A 21681-nucleotide genomic window follows, 5' to 3' on the forward strand; every position below is an offset into this window, starting at 1 on the left:
CATTGTGTCAACGCCTCAGCCTCCCTGAGTATTGTTGCTGACCATGTCCATCTCTTTATGACCACAGTGTACACATCGTATACTTCCAGCAGGATAATGCACCATGTCATAAAGCATGAATCATCTCAGACTGGTTTCTTAAATGTGACAATGAGTTCACTGTACTCAAATGGCCTCTACAGTCATCAGACTCAATCCAATAGAGCACCTTTGGGATGTGGTGGAACATGAGATTCTCATCATGGATGTGCACAGGGCTGGACTGGGGCAAAAAATCGGCCCTGGCATTTTGGGCCAGAGCGGCCCACTGCATTCAATCAAAATGCTATGTTTATGTGCGTGTCCAATGTGTTTATCAACTCCTATTTTATAAAAGACAAAAGCCATATATATTAAATAAATAAATACAGATATTAATCTCAATTAAATTCCTGTATACTGTCCACAATTTTGTTATTTGTAAGTGTAAAAAATACACTTTTCATTCATTTATGTTCGTTTGCCTTAGTCCCCTATTTATCAGGGGTTTGCCACAGTGGAATGAACTGCCAACTATTCCAGCATTTGTTTTATGAAGCAGATGCCCTTCCAGCCACAACCCAGTATCGGAAAGCACCCATACGCCCTCATTCACACACACTCATACACTACAGCTAATTTAGCTTATTCAATACACTATTCAAGCAGCCTATATTAAAAAATAAACAACAAAAGCGGCCTGCTGACGCATGAGTAAATCATGTGCAGCTAACAAATCTGCTTAACTGCATGATGCTATCATGTCAACATGGATCAAAATCTCTGAGGAATATTTCCAGTACCTTGTGAATGTATGCTATGAAGGATTAAGGCAGTTCTGAAGGGGCAAAGGAGGCCCAACCAGTACTAGTAGGGTGTACCTAATAAAGTGGCCGGTGAGTGTATAAACATTAAGTATAGGGGAATTAATTGACATAGAAATTATCTAAATTTAATAAGACTGAATTCCGTAGATCCCTCATACATTTTTAGAAATGGAGATATGCATCCATTCAATTTTTCACAATTTTAGTGTTTTACAATTGTGCTTAAAATTGAAATAATTAATTTGCAACCTTACATCTTTAATGATCAAACTTTGATCGGCAATTATTCCTTCCTTGACTCACAAATCCATTCATGTCTGGAGGTCACGTTTAATTGAGCCTTTTAGCTGTCTTATTGACAAGTGTTAATTCCACCAGAGAGCATGGGCATTTAGAGATGTTTCATTATTATAAACTCAGACTTCATGCAGAGGGCAGGAGCCTCTTGGCAAATCTCCAGTCTGGATTCCGACCCGAGAGCCATGCTGCGAGACGGACCCTTTTCCATCTGCTGAGCCGCTAAGAGCCAGTTCACTTCTGTGCAGCAGCTTGACAGATCATGCCAGAATACAGCAGTCCTGTTTACACCACATTCATCCATCACCGCACTAATGTCATAAAAGCAGACAGATGTCAGGAGCATGTGTCAATATTATGCCCTTTTCAAAGGCATCTGCAGCTCGCAGACTCCTCACTAATATAGAATTGTACAAAGCTGGCTTTGTTTGTCACTGAGAAATTAGTTTGAAATAACTTACCACTCCGTATAGCAGAGCACATATAGACTAAATCAAAAGACCTAAAAATTCTCAGATTTGCTGAATTTATCATGTATGAGCTTGGGTAAAATCTGAGGTCTGACAGCATTTCTTAGCTATTTAAAACTACAATTAAATTAATTTTCAATAACTAAAAGACAATTGGTCTAACACTAACAAATGTTTTAATTTGGTCTGATAAAAATTTATTCCACCAAATAGCTAATATACTGGTTTCTTAAGTCTTTAAAGACATTGGTATTGTGTTTTTTATTACATACTTGTTTGAAAAGATGACACCTTTGTCAATTCATTCATTCATTTTTCATCGGCTGAGTCTCTTTATTTATCAGGGGTCGCCACAGCGGAATGAACCGCCAACTCAACCAGCATATGTTTTACGCAGTGAATGCCCTTTACCGCATGTCTATGGACTCTGGGGGAAACCGGAGCACCCGGAGGAAACACTCGTGAACATGGGGAGAACATGCAAACTCCATAAAGTAATGCCAACTGACCCAGCTAGGGTTCCTTCCACTGAGCCACCGTGCCGCCACCTTTGTCCTTTCATGCGAAAAAAGGCTAAATTACGTTTTTTTTCTAATTTGTAAGAAATAAATAACATTTTACTCAAGCACACAACATTTTTTTCTTTTAGAGCATTTTTCTCTGAATCAGAAATTCTAAAATCTGACTTCCACTAAATTAGTAACCGACTACACAATCTGCTTAAGCAGACATCAATTGACTTGTTTAATTACAAATATTTTTGCTTGTATTTTGCTTGTTTGTTTGTCACTGAGAAATGAATTTGAAATAACTGTTACCACTCCGTACAGCAGAGCACATATAGACTAAATCAAAAGACCTAAAAATTCTCAGATTCAATTTACTTGTTTAATTACAAATATTTTTGCTTGTATCAGTCGTTAATAAAATCAACACCATAGGCTCATTTGGTCAAAGCTGTAATGTTTGTTGTAAATTGGCTTGAGTAATCTAGAGTTCTGGACAAGCGTGGACCTGATTTGTAGCTGACGTTTGCCATGGATCAAATGAAGGTAAGCAGAAATGTCTTAATTCATCCTACATTTAATCTCACAACATGGTTTTAATTGTTCAATATTTGAAAGCTTTTAGCTGTTTATTCTTTACAAGTGTGTCACCTATCATGTTTGCAATGCATTGATTACTCTGTGGTAACTGCATTGTAGTTGAACTTTTAAAAGTCCTGTGCTTTGAAATGAGCTTTTTTTGTACAATGTGTGATGTAATTTCAACTAAAATATAAAGACAGGGCGAGACAAAAAGGTACACTGTAAAAAATCCTGGTTGCCTTAAATTTTTAAGCTGAATCAAATTAACCTTATGAGTCGATTGAACGTATATGATGTCAAACTGAATTAAACAGATTGCATTACATATGAAATTTACTTAGTTTAATAAGTTACAATGTCTTTGGGCTTGTGGGAGAAACCGGAGCACCTGGAGGAAACCCACGCCAACACGGGGAGAACATGCAAACTCCACACAGAAATGCCAACTGACCCAGGCTCGAATTAGCGACCTTTATGGTGTGTAGCGAGAGGGCCACCCTATGTTAATGTTAATTTATCCATTCTGGTAAAACTATCAAATTATTAACTATTAAAGTTCGAGTGTTGTGGTAATTCAGAGTAAAGTGTTAAAATTGTAGCGTAAGATAAAGATAAAATAACCCTCTTAGTGTTAGAAGCTGATTTACCTCCTTGTTATACAGTGTTACATGTATCTAACGCTATACACTGTTTACTACTACATCCGGGAATTTATGCAGCAATATCCCTTTAGGATTTTTCCCAGACAACTTATTATTATTATTATTATTATTTTTTCGCCACAAGGAGCCATGAGATGAAGCAACTGGTGAGTAGAAGTACTGTACTTAAAATGTTTGTATATAGACATTTGACATCCAAATTTATATATATATATATATATATATATATATATATATATATATATATATATATATATATATATATATATATTTTTTTTTTTTTTTTTATTTAAAATATCTCTCAAAAAAAGTATAATTTTTCATCTTTATTTTGTTCTTACTAGCTATGTTACATTAAAACTAAAGGAATAAAGCTGTCTTAAAACTGCTCCTTTTGGTTAAAATATGAGAAGATATGGTTTGTGACTGTTTTGAATTGTTTTCCTCAAACATTAACCCAATGGTTAATAAAGTGCTGCCGATATTAAACAAGATATATTTTTGTGCAGTGTTGAAAATTTACCCTGAGATTTAACACATAACACTGATGGTGTTCATGATCTTTTGTGGTGTTAATGTTTTGCACTAGAAGAGTTTGCTAAATAACACTCTCTGAGTGTTGATAATGCTAACTCTTTCAAAACTTTTATTTTAACACTTTTATAGTGGTTCTCATATAAACTCTGAGGAAGTGTTAATTTTAACTACTATTAATTTTATAAGTATGTCTGGGTAAATAAACAACATACGGTTTAAAAAAAATTACTTAAAATGTTTTATTTCCATTACATTTTAAATTCCAGACATTACACAAAATATAGAGATAAACACGGAAGGTAGGAAGGTTATTATCTGTTTAATATAGATCGGTTACGAAGCGTTTGTATCATCATTAATTAAGAGTGCTGGTCAAACAGATATAAAAATCTTTTCATATTGCATTGGAGCTTAAATAAACTTTTTAACGCAAAACATTACGCATGCATATAAATACAGCTGTTCTGTGTCATTAGTTTACTGTTGAAATTCTACTTTTTTACCCAACTGGATGAGATATTAAATAAATAACCCAACAAAGGTTAAAAATTACCCAACAAAGCATCAAATATTTTTAACTCAACCATTGGGTTAAATAAATCAACGTTTGTTCAGTGTATGCATGCTTTTTGTGGCATTTTGACCAGTTAAAAGCAAACATTCTGACAATTAATCCTGCAAGTTTGTTCTTAAAATGTACTATTTGAATAACTTCAACCTTTTTTCTGTGAACACAAAAGAAGTTATTTTGAAAAATGTAACCATTGACTTTCATAGTAAATGTTTCTCCTACTATGGAAGTCAGTGGTTAAAGGTTTCTAACTTTTTTTCCAAACCTTTTGTGTTTACCATGCAAAGGAAACTCATAAAGGAATGAGACCACTTGAGGGTGAGTGAATAATGAGTACATTTTCACTTTTGTGTGACCTATCCATTCAACTTAGATCAAATGTAACATTATAATTTTGTCGTTTATTTTTAATGATAAGCTAATGGTCAGTACATTTATGTTTTTAAAAAAATGACAATATTGTAGTTTTTACTGTTACATTTTCATCAAAAGTGAGCTGGCGTAAGAGAACATAAAATTAAACCCCGCCAAAAATGAATAGAAGCGTGTGCGTTTCTCCTTTTTGTGTCACTGAATTAGGATTTGTGTTCACGGGACCCATAGCCTGACGTCATCAGAAGGGCTGCCCGTTTGCTTTTGGCTGTGTATTGTATGTAGGCATTGTTTCCCATTCCAGGCTCCTGAGAAAGACATCAGGAAATGAATTGTGGTTGCATCATTGTGCCAAATGCTTAGTAAAAGGGTTGCTTCATTTAGCAAGTCAGCTGACAGCTCATGAACTGGAGTCTTGGCGGTTTCATAGAGTTGTTTTGTGCTTTTTCCTAGAAAGCCTTCTTGGAGCAAACTCGTGACGATCAATGGTGTCTATTAACTTGTGTGAAAGTTCTATGGTTGTGGCCACGTCAGTAGTGATGGATTCAGATGTTTGTTTGTTTTATCGTCTTGGATGTGTGGGAATGAACTCTTAAACCAGTCCAAATTCACATATCTCAGAAATAGGAGAGTTTTTTGGCGAGGTGTCGTTTTATGGTAAATGAATGAGGAAAATTTGAAAAGTTTTCAACCAATAATAATGAAAACCTTTAAGTTATAATAAAGTATTATTATTAGTGACACTTAAGACTGAAGTCAGCTTTGTCATCAGAGAATAGCACATTACTCTGTAACACTTTATAACAGCAGGACATGAATAATGATGTACTAATATGTCAAACTAAATGTATTTTCATTATGAACTAATGATGATTTAAGGTATGCATTAACCATGAACTAACTTTAACTACAACATGAGTCACGCGAGTTTATATCTTGCTACTTTAATTACTAGTTCATGTTTATTAATGTATTATTAAACTCGTTTTCTCAGGTTAAATGTAGCTAACATGAACTCATGATCTGTTAATTTCATGACTTTACTTGGAGAGGCACATTATCATTAACTCATTCTTAACTAATCATGATCTCTTTTGTTTCAATCAGAGATGCTTAAACTAGAGCTTGCGGGCAAAAGTTGGCTCCTAAAAACCTTTAATTTGGCCCGGCATCCAATCTGAGAGGGGGTAAAATGATGGGAATGGGTTAGATCAGGGGTGCTCAATCCTGTTCCTGGAGATCTACCCTCCTGCAGATTTCAGTTGCTACCCATATCAAACACACCTGAACCAATTAATTAGGACCTGAACACCACTTGATAATTACAGGCAGGTGTGTTTGATATGCGTAGCAACTGAAATCTGGAGGAAGGTAGATCTCCAGGAACAAGATTGTCAATTCAAATGTAATGTAACACTTTGTTCGATGTTTTATTGTTAAAAGCTAAATGAAATTAAATGTTTCAATTAAATGGTGTAAATTAATCTGGTTTTGTTAAAATGTACATACTGTCATCATAGAGGACAAAGCAAAGACTTTGGTGAGCAAAACAAAGGCAGATTCTGCTTGACTAGTGTATTCAGCTCTGGACTTCAGTGTGTTACCAATGTGATTGTTTATGGTTTTATTGCATTAAGTGTTCATTTAAAAAGTCATTCTGTATTAGTTAATACAATTTAAAGTAATGTCTTCTATTCATTTAGCAATATTAGGAAATAAACTATCCATGGCAAATTTAATGTAATTCAGTTCAGTATATTTACCTTCAGCCTATGGCTCGCAATGAAATTTGTTTTTTGTTTTTGAAACTTTATAAGGAAAAGTTTGGGCAGCCCTGGTTTAAACTGTTCGTTTTGATGTAGACAAACATGTTTCAATTGTTTCTCAATGTAAGCGCACTAAATAGACGTGTGTTTAAACACAGTACATATTAGTACATCATTACTCATGCACTGTTATTGCAAAGTGTTAGCTAATAATAGAAAACAGGCTCTGTCAAAGCAATATTAATGTGAAGTGTGGGTCACACTTTATTTTGAATAATATTTGTTTATTTAAGTTACACTGCATCTACATGCAAACTAATTCTCACTAGATTATAACAACACAATCTCACGGCAATTCGTAACTTTTCCATTTAGTGGCTAATTCGTATGAATTCATACGATCTAATTTGTACATTTTAGTACGATTTGCTCATCCCCCAGTGACGGTTGGGTTTAGGGGTGGGGTTGGGTGCCACGCCTCCTTTTTAAAATCGTACAATTTCTTAACTCGTATGAATTCGTACGAATTAGCCACTAAAATGGCAAAACGTAAAATACTTACGTTTTCTCGTCAGATCAGGCTGAGTAGACTGTTAGGTGAGGGGTATGGTTGGTTTAAGTTGACATGTACTTGCAAAGTGTCTTAGTCAGTTAAATGTCTATTGAAGGAGCAGTATCAACAGATTTTAAGCTGACAATCTACTAATACTCAAATGGACCATCAAAATAAAGTGTTACAGAAGTTTGCTTATCATACTCTTGCCTATACTGTGATTTCTGACTACATTATTGTTTATTCTTTTTTAAGCTTCATCTTAAGCAAATTTATCCATATGTATGTATGTAATGCATGTATAGTCCTTTTGGAATTCAGGAGGTAATCGTTTATGAATTTTCTAAACTAGCTACACAAGAGTTTGATCATACATCTTACATCTAACTTAGACAATTTTATTCCACCAGCAATTTTATTTTATTTTATTTTTAGAGAAATGGCACAGGCTTCTCCCAAAAGATAGTAAGACAATGTAGAAGAGGCATCATTGTGTGGAAAGAAAACCTGTCTTTTATTTACATTTGAAAACTTTTAAATGTGCTGTATGTAAGTTTTTGACTTATCTAAAGCGTGTAAAGACTGTAATATATTTGTAGATATTTAAGAAACATGCTAAGTGAACATTCTTGTTTATCTGAGAAAAAAATGCTGAAGTCAGTTATTCTGCTTTGAAAATGTGAGTTAAGTGCCAGAATGCTCTTTGTTTTGGTTCTTTGGTCCCTCCCACCGCCAGTTTAGTTAATTATATTTCTGAGATTTGCGGTGATAAGTAATATGTCTGTTTGCACCAGAGGAAACTTGACAGAAATTTAAATACAGCCATTCAGAAGCACAGAATAAGTGCACTTACTGCACTCCAACAAAATGGTAAGGTTTATGATAGAGATGCGCGGATGGGCTATTATTTCATCCGCAACCGCATCACAAAACTCATCATCCGTCCGCCATCCATCCGCACTAAAATTTTTGACCAATTTTTAAAACCGCACCCGCCCGCCATCTGCTGACTGAGTTCTTTATTTGAATGGCTTATTCCTTTTTATTATTTAATGAATGTTTCTTTATTGATTATTAGAGAATAGAGAATGACTTTAATGGCATGCAGTTAATCCAAACGTGCAAGTCAAATCCATCATTTATTGACGCTTTGAAGTGACGCTAAACAATACGAGGACGTGTCTTTTCACTTGATTCAATTCCTCGGTCCTTAAGTCTTTTCCTTGCGTCCTTCCCTCGCATCATATAGGGGTGGAAACACGACGAAAGAAAGCAAGGAAAGGAAACGAGGATGCACAAATAAGAAATAAGAAGCACCCTATAAAGCTCTCAGAATATCAGCAGTGAACTCCGCCTCCAATCGGCGCACAGGGACAAAAATAAATAAATGGCCTAAATTAAACGCACTGTACCGTACAATTTATTTTTATTATTGTAGCCTAATAGAAAACGCATTTTGACACATCATTTTAACATGCTATAGCCTACTATTAAATGCCTGTTTCACTTATTTTTTTAGTAAATAGATAGAATAATAAGTCATTTAAATTATAGCCTAATAATGTTTACATTTGTAGTTGTCCATAGCAACCCAAAAAACTTACCTGCTTGCCTTGCACATTAATGGGCACAGTTTTTCGACTTTTTATTTATTTATTTATTTATTTATTGCTGTGGATGTTATTGAGCTTGTAGAAATCGGAAACAACACCATTTTTGCGCCACAGATGAACCTTTATTGATATCTCTATCAGACAATATCTATTTTATATGCCAAAAGAAACAAGAGGCAGTAAAAAAAATACACAGCAAATTCATCTGAGTTAAATTCTCGGTGTTGAAGCATTTCAGAGTAAAGTGTTGACGTTAAAGAGTTAGATTTTGATAAATGAATATAATAAGAGTTAGAATTGATTTTATTCAGTGCGAAATCAAGGAGTTATCTTTTCTACACTTGGTGGTGTTATTTCCAACATCCGGGAATTCATGCAGCCCCAGTCACTGAAGAATTTTCCAGACGCCATTTTCCATCTGAGGTTTAGAACAGCAACTGGTGAGTCAAACTACCTAAATGTTGGTATTTTACTGACTTTCTCTAAGGAAATACAGTTGTAAACATATTGTTAAGTTAATAACTTCAGAATGGAGTGACAATTTTAAACTTCTGCGGTTCATTCATGGTCGTTTGTGTATCTAGCTTAACTGCATTACTATTCACTTCTTTTCAAGAATGTTTTATATATGCTCACGCATACATAATGCATAAAACATCAAATGTACATGTTCAACACATTTCTGTCACGCTTAATGCCATTTTGTGCGTTGTTACCCATCTGTAAAATAAAATCGACACTTCTCCTTTAATTCGAAGCAAACTAGCGAGGGATTCACCGGAGCAGCCTAACCTACTCTGCCCAGATGCTAACGGCAACACAGGACGGTTTCCATAAGCTCTGGAGAGTTTCTAAAACATATCTGGTGAGTAAATGAACATATGCTTACTTGTAAAAGGCTTCCTGACTGAAACATATGATTGTTTGTTATTCGTGTACTTTAATTTGGTTGTTTTAAACACCGCGGCCCTTTTAAACTGGTTCATTCGTGGCCGTCCATATACCGTTAGTCCATAGACTCGCGTGATAACGTACGCTTGAATTATATTAAGTGTTGACAACTATTAAAGTCGGAATGTTAACATTAATGTCTTTAAATGACCGCGTTTGCACTTTCTCAGACTTTTAAGGTTACAGAAGTCTCCCGGAAGTTGTGGGACTAACGTTAACGTTATCCCGCAAATGCACAGAGACTCCCAGATGCCCGCAAATGAATGATAATCTCCCGGAAATCGCGCGTCTCCCGCCCGGTCATTAAACACTTTGCACACCCCTCTCCACCGCATCCCTCCCAGCTCTTCAGGTACGTCGCGCGCAAGTCACCCCCACCGCTCTTTAACGTTAGGTACGTCGCGCGCAACTCAGCATTGTTCTTTAGGTACTCATTTCTCCCGCTACCTCCCGCAAATCAACTCTATCCCCCGAAAATTACTTTTCCCAACTCGGGATGTCGGACGTTAGTAAGTTAGGCTATTTCTGTAGTCAGGAACATCTTAGTCAAGCTTTTTTTTCCCGCATGATATTGTGCTTAAAACTAGGCTAAACTTAGCATGTACTGTACACAACATTTCCTTTTTATTAAAGACAATTTAGTGCGTTGTAAACAGCCGCCTGTCTGTAAATTTAATCAACTGATTCATATTTGAGCAGCCTAATGATGATACAGGTTTGATTTGTAGATTTATTATCAATAATCAACATCTGAATCAAAAGATATCTGAAAAAGTGTGAGGCATACTTTGTGATGTTCATCTCTCTTTTTTATCTGAAGGTTATGCATATGTGTTAGATACTAATTTTTTGTTGTTTTTTTAACAGCCACAGTTCTCTATACAATAACACAAGAACCTGTGACGGTGGCTGATTAGAGACGGATGGTGTATTTCCAGAGTTGGTGAAATGACCAAGCACACCTTCTTGGTCATATGTGGTGATAATAATGAAGGTATGTTTGATAAAGTTCTGTATTTGTTTCACAATAAGCTGAGAGGGTATTAGAGCATTAAAGAATAATGAATGACATGAAGGTGATAAGTTTTGTATTGTGGGTGAACTGTTACTTAAATAATGTTTTGCTCTTTACTTTGCACTTCTGCTTATCCTAATATTTTAGATTATATTTGGACCTGAAACATCTGCTAGACTCCAGTAAAGGTGGCCTCAATACTGGACCTGAAAGAGCCTAACAAGTTGAATCTGGTAAAGAAACACGCACGCACACGCACGCACGCACGCACACGCTTACAGAAAACTGTTGTTTATGAAGTTTATGAATATTTTTTACACTGTGGCCAATATTTTGGGGAAGTCAGCATCACTAAATGATATAAAAGATTTTAAGCTCCTCTAAATTTTGCTCCAAGTGTTGTGTTAAATTCAGGATTCTGGACAGACAGCTGCCTGTTTTTCCAGTTCTAGTCATAGTGGTTAACCTAATTGTTTTTGGAGATGCAACAGTGATGTGTGTGTTTTTTCTACTTTTCCATATCCTGTCACATCAACCAGCTGGGAGAGTCAAGTTGTGGATCATCATGAAGATTTTCAAAAGGTGAGTTTAGATTTCTTGAATGTTTTATTTACTTTAAATGTTCTTTTAAATATATCATAGAATTTGATTGCAATTTGTTTTCAAACATTTTTCTTAGCCATGCTGGAGTCTTGAAGAGTTCTTAGATGAGCATCACCCTATATCCGTGCATCAGGAACCAACAGACGAGCGATCAGCAGCTGCTACATCGTCATGGATAAAAAGGTCATCCTGTGGCTGGGAAGCACTTCATTCACAGGACATGCTTGATGAGATTTCCTAGCTCCAGTTTGTTTTCACACAAGTTTACAGCATTTATACCTTCATTTAAACTGCTGTGTTTGATATGGAGGACCAAGGAAACACCAGAAGTGAAAGATTTGCAAGCCAAGTTGTTTAAAATGTAATTTCAGAAGAAAACTATGAGTTCAGAAGTAAACTATGAGTGACACTATATTGAACTTTCAAATTGCTCTGATAACACATCAAGTTTGGACTAAAGGACTGAAACAGCCTTTTTGAGCACTGGTCATACATATTTTGTTGATACTGTCTGTACTAATAAAACATTTAAAGCATATTTGACATTGTTGCATTTTAAAAACTGGATGAATTGTTGAAGTGGTGAATGTTTTCAAATAAAATGTTTTTTTCTTTTGTAATTTACAGTCTATTTGACCTTTTTACCATATTTACACTCAAGAGAGTTGAATAAAATAACAATATATTACACCAGGCGGTGTTAAATATAGTTAAATTTTTTAACTCTGCCCAGAGTTAAAATTAACCCTTACTTCGGTGTCAATATGCCAACCCTTTTGAAAGTGTTGATTTAACTTTGTTTTGAGTGGACCCCATGAGACACTTTCAAAGTGTTGAAATTAACACCCATAGAGTTGTTTTGGGTCCCCATATTTTGCTGTGTATTAACATAAATATCTTAATGTAGGCATAGGCTATAGTCGCATGCTTTGGCAAACAGTTGAAAAAAAGTAATAAAAACTTCATATCGTAGCTAAGCCTTGTAGGCTCAATCACACCCACAATTAGAAATTGTGCGGATTCCGCGGCTGTAACCGCCATCCGTGCATCTCTAGTTTATAATCTATTTAAAACACATTAAACCTCTTTAACATTATTAAATGTACATGCTAAATCACTGATATGTGTTGGCTTGCACTGAGTCACAGTTCTAAAGTTTAATATCGAACGGTTTATTTAATTTTCAAGATCTGAGGTGAACTATATGCTGCTGCTTTCAGTAGTATGGCAATACATGTCATGTAAAATGGCATTCAAACTCACATTGTTAGCATTTAACACTGAATAAAGCACATAAGGTGTACCATTGTCAGTTTATCCCATTGTTCAGCTGCATGAAATAGAAACCGTTTCTAATATATCAATTTCTGGTGTTGGTTGAAACAAAAATTCCTTTTAATATGGAGAATATTCCTTCTAATCGCGTATGGTTGCTTTTATTCAGAACACGACTTAAATCAGCGTTTAGCCTCAATAGTTAGGCACACTTCTGTTGATGTCGTCAATCTGGCAACCTGCACTTGCGTTTGTTTTGAACCAGGGGTGCAATACTTATTTGACCACTGGGTTTCAAACTTACATACGGCATCTTTAAGTCAGAAAAGGTACTGGTGATTTATTCTCAGTTTTTTCTAATGTAATTTACAGCACAATTTTAAGCAACATATTCCTTCAAACTAGTAAAATCGTCAATGATGATCACTTATTAAAGCTTTAACATCAATCACAGGAAAAATCAAGGTCCGATGATGCCATTAAAACATACAAAAAAAAAAAAAAAACGAGTCACAAAATTCAGAAAACTGTTCATTTACAGATATATATATATATATATATATATATATATATATATATATATATATATATATATATATATATATAGTTACATCAATGTAAGGTTCTAAAATACTCAAATCAAAATTTTATGTCCACATATTTGGTAAGTAGTAGTAATACTAACAACAACACATAAGTTGGTAAGTAGCTATGAAATAGCAGGGATAATCTATTGTATGTCCACAGTTGTTATTGCAGAATAAAGCCCTTTAGGCTGCTTCACTGGCTGACTGTATATTATCCCTGACTAATGAAAATGGAGTGATTTGATCCAAATAAACTGCTCAAGGACATTAAAAATCAAATGCAGACTAATATCAAATCCGCAGACAGTGGCTATTTAGCACTGAAAGGGTTAAAGGGATACCCCCAAAAATGAAAATCTGCCAATTTAAGGTTTATGTGACTTATTTTCTTCATTAGAATATTAAAGAAGACTTTTAGATGATTTTCAGTTTCTTCCACTGATGATTTTCTTTGCTTATTAATATTGTTTGACTCTCAAAGCACAGTTTAGTCTTTGACTTGTGTTTTTTGAATCACCAAGGATCACATTTTTAGTTAAAAAACATTCTTTAATATTCTGCTGAAGGAAAGTGACCTACATCTTGGACAGCCTGTGGCGATCTAAAATACCTTATTATGCCGTTATCTTCTTTTTTTTTTTTTTTTGCCTGGTTGTTTGTGCTGCACTTTTCATTTTTGCTACCTGCGTTTTGGGGACTGCTTCATTTATCAGTTAATTATTCTGCAGAGGATTCTTTATAATATGCATTTTAATTTGGTAGGAAAGTGAATATTTAACAGTTGTTAATGCAGTTGTGTTAATACAATTTATATTACCCACATGAAAATTAGGTGATGAGTTTAATTGAACAATTGACCCTTTATATCAGGGGTGCCCAAACTTTTTCTTATGAAGGGAAAAAAACAAACTAGATAGAGTCTAGTGGGCCGAAGGTAAATATAGCTGTCATTGCTACTTCCTATTTATTTACTAATACTAAAAAATAATTCTAAAACAATGCTTTGTATGAACTAATAAAGTATAAAGTTTTTAAACATTTTTATAATGAACTTATTACTGTAAAAACAATCTCATTTATAACAGAATGGAGTTACACTGGTCAAGCTGCAGCTGATTTTGCCTTGATTTGCTCGCAGATGTGATCTGTCAAATGAAAGTATTTACATTTTTACAAAGTATTTATTTATGTATTTACAATTAACATTTAAATGAAACATTTCATTTCAGTTGGCCTTTTTTGTAGCTCTGCAATAAAACAAACAAACAAAAAAGATCACTTTAAACTAGAAATCACTCTTAAAATAATCAGATTGTTCTCCTTTTACTTTAATGAAATTGAATAGTCTGTATATATATTTTAAAAAAAAACTTTACGTAATTGTGTTTTTTATATGTTATACAGTTTCAATTTCTTTTTTCCCTCCAGGTTTAAATGAAGACATACTCTCATGCTGATCTCAGACATTTTTTTTACTTCTGTTCTCAAGGCTAGAGCTCCAGATGTAAGTCATTCTGAACATTCTTTGCTAATCACATAATGCACAGTTAACACTCAAGATGTTAAATTACAGTTAATCAAGAAAATTGAATCATGCTTTATATAGCTGGATTCACTAGTCCCTACCATTTAATTTTTTTGTCAGTGTTTCCTCTTCTAGTGCAGTTAGTCATGTGTAACATAACTCTAATATATCAATCTACATTATCCTGTAAGCAATTGCATTATCATCCTTTTGTGGCACCAGATGAGAAATGCTACAGCATATTTTAGTTTCATAATTAATCAGAACTAAGGCTGTCCTAAATCTACCTTTTTTTGAATGTCACGATGTTACCCTACAAATACATTCACATCATGTGTGATATTTATGTGTGAATCTGCTAATGCATTTCTCTGATGTGCTGCCAACACTTCATTGCTTTTCTGCACAAGCTACTATTAAGGGTGCAAATGGACCTTGTTTGGCTCTGCTTTTGACATTTTAAACTGAAATTTTAAGTCACACCAAACTTTTACTTACACTTTTTTTTAGAACAATATGGTTGTTCAAATTGGAAATTTATGGATATCCAAGAGAGAAACAAAATTAGGCAACAAAATTGAAAATAGTGTGGATATATACAAATGTGTAAATATTTAATCAGATAATGTAGAATTTTTAAACCACAGTTTATGACTCCTATGAACAAATATACCCTCACCAGCCACTTTATTAACTCCGCCAATCACATGACAGCAACTCAATGCATGTAGGCACAATCACCAAATCCGTACTTTGGGAGGTGGTGGAACGGGAAATTCGCATCACAGATGTGCAGCCGACAAATCTGCAGCAACTGCGTGATGCTATCATTTCCTGTACCTTGTTGAATCTATGCCACAAAGTATTAAGGCAAAAGGAGGTCCCACCCGGTACTAGTAAGGTGTACCTAATAAAGTGGCCGTTGAGTGTAAATTAAGAAGAGACTTTACAGTTGTAGATAGTAGTTTGGGAATAGTCATTCTTTTTACTTCAGTGAAATTCTTTATCGATTCATGTTTTTATTGATGAACGTCATCTAGATGTTGCTGTTCAGGTATCAGCTGTATCAGGTCAGATGTTTTCGTGTTTCCTGTCATCTCAGCTTTTCAATCTAATACACCAGATGAGTATAACAGCAAGGGCAGGAAGTCCAGCATGTGCAGATTCACACATTTAAAAGGTGAAAAATCTTTACTTTTTTTAACCTGATGACCAGGCCATTGCTGATGTATTTATATGAAAGACTGTAGAAGGGAAAGGTACTGCATGCTGATATTTTCTTCACTGCTAGATTCTCGCTTAGACAATTGTAGCTCGTAGCTGCTATCAAACTGTAAAAAAAAAAAAAAAAAAAAAAAAAAATCAGTTAGTAAAACTAAAATAAATGTTGGCTGCATTAAAATATGCATTAGGTCCAGGGCCGCTGCTGGCCAAAAGGGTGCCCTATGTGAAATTTTACTATGGTGTCCCCACAGAGGTACACAAACATATATACACACACACACACACACACACACACAGAATTATTAGCCCCCTTCAAATTTTTTTCTTCTTTTTTTTAATATATTTTCCAAATGATGTTGAACAGATTCAGGAAATTTTCACAGTAAGTCTTATTTGTATTATTTTGGCTAGAATAAAATCAGTTTTGAATTTTATAAACACCATTTTAAGGACAAAATTATTAGCCCCTTTAAGCTATATATTTTCCAGATAGTCTACAGAATAAACCATCATTATATAATAACTTGCCTACTTACCCTAACCTGCCTAGTTAACCTAATTAACCCAATTAAGCCTTTATATGTCACTTTAAGCTGTATAGAAGTGTCTTGAAAATATCTAGTAAAATATTATTTACTGTCATCATGGCAAAGATAAAAATTAATCAGTTATTATAAATGAGTTATTAAAACTATTATGTTTAGAAATGTGTTGAAAAAATCTGCTCTCCGTTAACAGAAATTGGGGAAAAAATAAACAAGCGGTCAAGTTATTCAGGGGGCTAGTAATTCTGACTTCAACTGTGTATATATATATAAATGTATATATGTATATATATGTAAATATGTATATATGCATATAAACACTCAAAATTATACTTAAACATTAAAATATTTACATAACAAAATATTAGTTTACATTAAAATAAACACTGACATGTCTTCTGCATGTCTTCTACAGCTGCTGTCTCTGGAGCAGTGCTGGTCAAACTTCAGCATCGAACCTACATGTACAATACAAAAGAAATTAGTCATTTAAAGAAAAACTGATGAGATGTATTAAAACAATGGGCTTGTCAAGCGCTCTTCATCATGTGTCTAAACTTCAACCAAAATGTGGAAATTTGTGTTTTTTAAGAATTATTGAGTGTATTTTTCAACAAAAACACTTTGTTAACATTCAGAAAAAAAAAATTAATGAATTCTTGCAATAAAAATGGTTTCTGTCCTGAGGTTTACAGTAATTTGACTCATTTTATATTATTGATCTTTCAGAAATAACAGAATGAGTCAGTTTTGTTATTTTATATTGTGATGTACAAAAATGAAAAACGAGCCTGTTAAAAACACCAATCCACTACAGACTAAAGAGACTTTATTGTCATTGCAGTGATACAAGCAATAACAACAGCAGCAATAAGAAATGCATAGAAATAGACAAAACAATAAACAAAGATAATTGCAAAGAATGATATATAATTATATAACATAATAACTATATAATAATAAATAATACATATAGTGAAACAACTGTGCAGTGCATGTGTATGTACAGTAGCTGGTGTGCAAACAGAATGGTAAAGTATTGCACAAGTTAATAAAAATAATTGAGTTTGAGTAATTATCAGCAACATGGGGAAGAGGGGCAAAATGCAAAAAAATCATAGAACATGTCCTGTCCTTGTTTAAAGCACATTGCACAGCAGCTAAGCAAGAAACTGAACATAACCAACAAATAAGGCAGATTTTGTGCTGTTGTGGAGAAGTTTAAACGTTAGCCTTACTAATTAACATACTAATTTACAACAAAAAAATATCTTTTCCAGATTTATGGAGGTTACCTGAAAGTGATGCATGTTATTCATCTTGTACTTTTTTTCTCTTCTTGGCTCCAGACTGCTGTTGTCTTTTCCCGGGCAGAGCTGCAACTTGCACCAGACTGCTGTTGTCTTTTCCCGGGCATAAAGCTGCAACTTGTCAGCTTTATGCCAAAGAAAAGACAATAGCAGTATGGAGCTAAGATAAGCAGACCGGGCACGTATATGGAAAAAATGACTTAAAATGTTTGTTTTTGCAACCATCATTAAATGATTTTTTAAATGTATTTAACAACATTTTATCAATATATACTTTATTTATACTAAGTTTATGTGATATTAGTAAACAAAAATATATTTTTTTTTTTCAGAAGCCGAGATGGTGCCCCCCTCCGGAGTTGAGGTCCTATGCAGCCTGTGTACTCTGCGTATAGGGAGCGGCGGTACTGATTAGGTCACACCCAGCAGGCATTGTACCCCAACATCATGGGATTCTACATTCTGTTTGGAAATGAAAATTGGGTTAACGTCAGAACCCAACATCAGGTCGACGTCAATGTCTAACGTCTGACAGATGTTGCATTTAGTTGCTTTCCAACGCAACTTAAAACAACAGAATATCAGTCTTATGACGATACAGGTTGACGTTGTTGTGTGGACATTACAACATGATATCTGTCAGATGTTGGATTTTGGTTGCCATACCTGATGAGTAAATGTCAGTATTTGACGTCAATATGTTGTTGGTTTAAGACAGGGTGTCCAAACTCGTTCCTAGAGTGCCGGTGTCCTGCATAGTTTAGCTCCAACTTAATCAAACACACCTGCCTGGAAATCTAGTATACCTACAAAGAGCTTGATTAGCTGGTTCAGGTGTGTTTAATTGGGGTTGAAACTAAAATATGCAGGACACCGGCCCTCCAGGACCGAGTTTGGACACCCCTGGTTTAAGATGTTGGCTTGATCTTGGATTTTGGTCACTTTCTAACACAACCTGAAATCAATAAACATTGTTGGATGTCAAAATAACATTGTCCTTAGATGCTGGTGACCTAAATCTAACCTAATATTAATGTATTAAGATGCTGTGTGTCTACTGGGCAGGTAGTCATGGTTACTTAAATTTTTAATTTCGTATCTCAAAACAATCTTTCTGACTTATGAATTGCATTATGAGTCATTGATCTCGGCTCTGTCTTAATGTTGAAAATACAACATTTTAAGTTAAGACAACATCTAAGTTAGTTTAACACAGTTTGGGGCTGCACGGTGGCGCAGTGGGTAGCTCAATTGCCTCACAATAAGAAGGTCGCTGGTTTGCGTCTCGGCTTGGTCAGTTGGTGTTTCTGTGTGGAGTTTGCATGTTCTCCTCGTGTTCGCTTGCATTTACTCTGGGTGCTCGGGTACAGGTGAAGTGGGTAAGCTAAATTGTCTGTATAGTGTATGAGTGTGACTGAGTGTTTGAATGTTTCCTAGTGATGAGTTGCAGCTGGAAGGGCATCCGCTGCATAAAACATATGCTGGATAAGTTGGCAGTTCATTCTGTTTTTGTGACCCCAGATTAATTACTGGACTAAGCCGAAAATAAAATAAATTAATGATTTATGAAGTTTGTAATATAACAGAAAAAGGGTTCACAGATTCACAGGCACAGTGGGCGATTACTCAGTGAAGCATTTTGCTTTACTTTCGTCTGCGATGTGGCGACATGAACACCATTTTCGGTACGTTTGCCCAGAGCACCAGTTAAGCTTGCGCCATTACTGCACAGATTGATTAAAATGTTTTTGTAACGTGATTTACAAGCACCGTTCCAGACAATATATCACTTCAAACTATTACAAATGTCAATAACAGCTAGCTATCTAGCAAAAATAATTTTCACTGCTAGATACTGTTTTGTCAATTTAAATTTGTTTTCTTTTTAATTTAGACAGATTTGCATTTGATAACACATACAGAAGTACACAGTGTGTGCTTCATTTGTAACCTACACGTGGCTGTGCTTGCTGACACCTTGGATTTAGCCCTGCCAAGTAAGGAAAACATTCTTAGTAAGCCGTTAAATGCATTTCTGCATCCAACTGTGATAAGGAATTTTCATCCAGATAATCAAAACTGTCAGACCTCTGAAGTGGGCAAAATAAGCATCTTCCTATACAAGGTCTTTCTGATCCTCTACATATTTTCATTCCCTTATGATGCAACACTGCCTCCCTTAAAAAAATAAGACTTCAATCATTAAAAATGCTAATATGCTTTCATTTTATGTGGATGTAATTGACATGTTTCTTTCATTTATGCGCATGTAGGTGAGATACTGACACAAACACTCCAGTCTGATTATGTTGATCTGAAGCTCAAACATTAGTGCTAGAGATGTTTACCAAATCCTCTTAACCTTCAGCCGCTGAATCAACTTGCATAACGGGTATGAAGCCAATATTCCTTAATCCCGTGTAAAGCTACAATGTTTATATTAAACAAATGTCTTTTCCATAGTGTTGTGGTTATCAGGCGAAACCAGCATTAGATTAATGGAAGAGCTTCACACCTAAGTTGATTTCCAAGGGTTTATGGCTCTCGGTAAGGAAATAAAAACACTGCTGATAATATGTGAATATAAATATGAGTCAAATTATTTTCTTTCCAGGCTCATGCCAGAATGTCTACTTTAAAGGGTATGAATATACATGAGAATAGGTTGGTTCTGTGTTTCCCCCTGTGAATTATACGATTCAGCCTTTTTTCCTTATGTATACAATTATATAAAATGCAATTTGCATGCATTAGCATTCATTTTAGTTTTTAACCATACTCTGCAGACAAGCTTACCTTTAAATAAAGGGTTCAGATACAAAACTTTCAAGTGCAATCTGAAATTTCTTCTAAAACAAGCATTTTTTTTCAGCCTCCTGCATGTAGGTTTAGTAATTTCACATTAATGACAATGTATAGGTTATTTTCATTGCTTTTAAAGTAAAATAACTGAACATGAACATAGCAGGCTGAGAAAAATGCAAATTTTAGGAAAACAAAGGTTCAAGACACTCTGGAGTATTTTATTTTTGAAATTTTAAAAAAACTTGTGTGTGTTGAGCATAAAGTAAGACACTGTTAGCACCTGTCAGCTTTGATTGTGGGGAAAACTGGATAGTTTTGAGCTTTTGTCAGCTAATTTCATCTTCCAGGTTTAAAATACATTTTTGGGGCGGGATCAAAATCGGTGATGTAGCGTGAATCTGCTAGTGTAGTGATGACGCATCGTTTTCTCATTATTATTCATAGTGGAGTTTCCTATCCTATGAGAAAAGCCTGCCTCTTAATTATTCATGAGAGCATGTGCTTTCCGAAAGCAAGGCAGACCTGCCAAGATGTGAGTCCCAATGACTGGGTGAGATGTTGTCTGCACACAGCACAGGTCGTAAGTGTTTGTTTCCATGATCCATGGGGTTTCTTGCATGTTTTTTCCCTGTGATTATGTCAGGGCTGGTACAGCAAATCTTTCGGTTTGCATCAAATATTTTTGTCAGGAGAGCTGTACGAGAATTGGAGAAAGGTGGACTTTGTCTTCTATCAGTTGAGTTTGTTACCATTCAGACACATTGCCTATATCCGGGCTGCTGTGTTCGTCTATGCTTAAAATCTTCCAGATTACCGGGAGGGCTAATGGTTGGAATAAACAGGGCAGGAGACCTGCTGCATTGCTATCCACTGTGTCTGCATTCAGACCTGTTGATTGAGGAGGAGAGAAGTCATCCTCATGTATAGTGTTTATATGAACACGATTATCTTTATAATGATAGAGCAAATTGTGGTTATGTGTATAAGAAATTACAAATAACAAATGTAGCCGGACATTAAATTATTACTGTTTATTTCTTTGCATTTTAACTTTGTAGATTATAAAA

The 21681-nt window shown here is 34.9% G+C and overlaps 1 protein-coding gene across 5 annotated transcripts in view; it reads left to right on the forward strand.

The window, feature by feature from the left end:
* The first annotated feature begins 4749 nt into the window (after nucleotides 1–4749).
* Nucleotides 4750–21681, forward strand: part of opn5 (opsin 5) — a 54683-nt gene continuing 37751 nt past the window's right edge. Inside the window, exons 1-6 of one of the 5 annotated variants that reach the window (XM_073932878.1) lie at nucleotides 4750–4788; nucleotides 14634–14709; nucleotides 15833–15910; nucleotides 18142–18238; nucleotides 19704–19806; nucleotides 20083–20201. The gene's annotated coding sequence lies outside the window, so the exon portion shown is untranslated. Of the gene's footprint in view, nucleotides 4789–14633; nucleotides 14710–15784; nucleotides 15911–18141; nucleotides 19807–20082; nucleotides 20202–21681 lie in introns of those variants that run through there. The other 4 variants (XM_073932876.1, XM_073932879.1, XM_073932880.1 and 1 more) reach the window with 4 other exon arrangements.

This window comes from Danio rerio, chromosome 20 (assembly GCF_049306965.1).
Source record: "Danio rerio strain Tuebingen ecotype United States chromosome 20, GRCz12tu, whole genome shotgun sequence".
In the NCBI taxonomy this organism is placed as follows: Eukaryota; Metazoa; Chordata; class Actinopteri; order Cypriniformes; family Danionidae; genus Danio; species Danio rerio.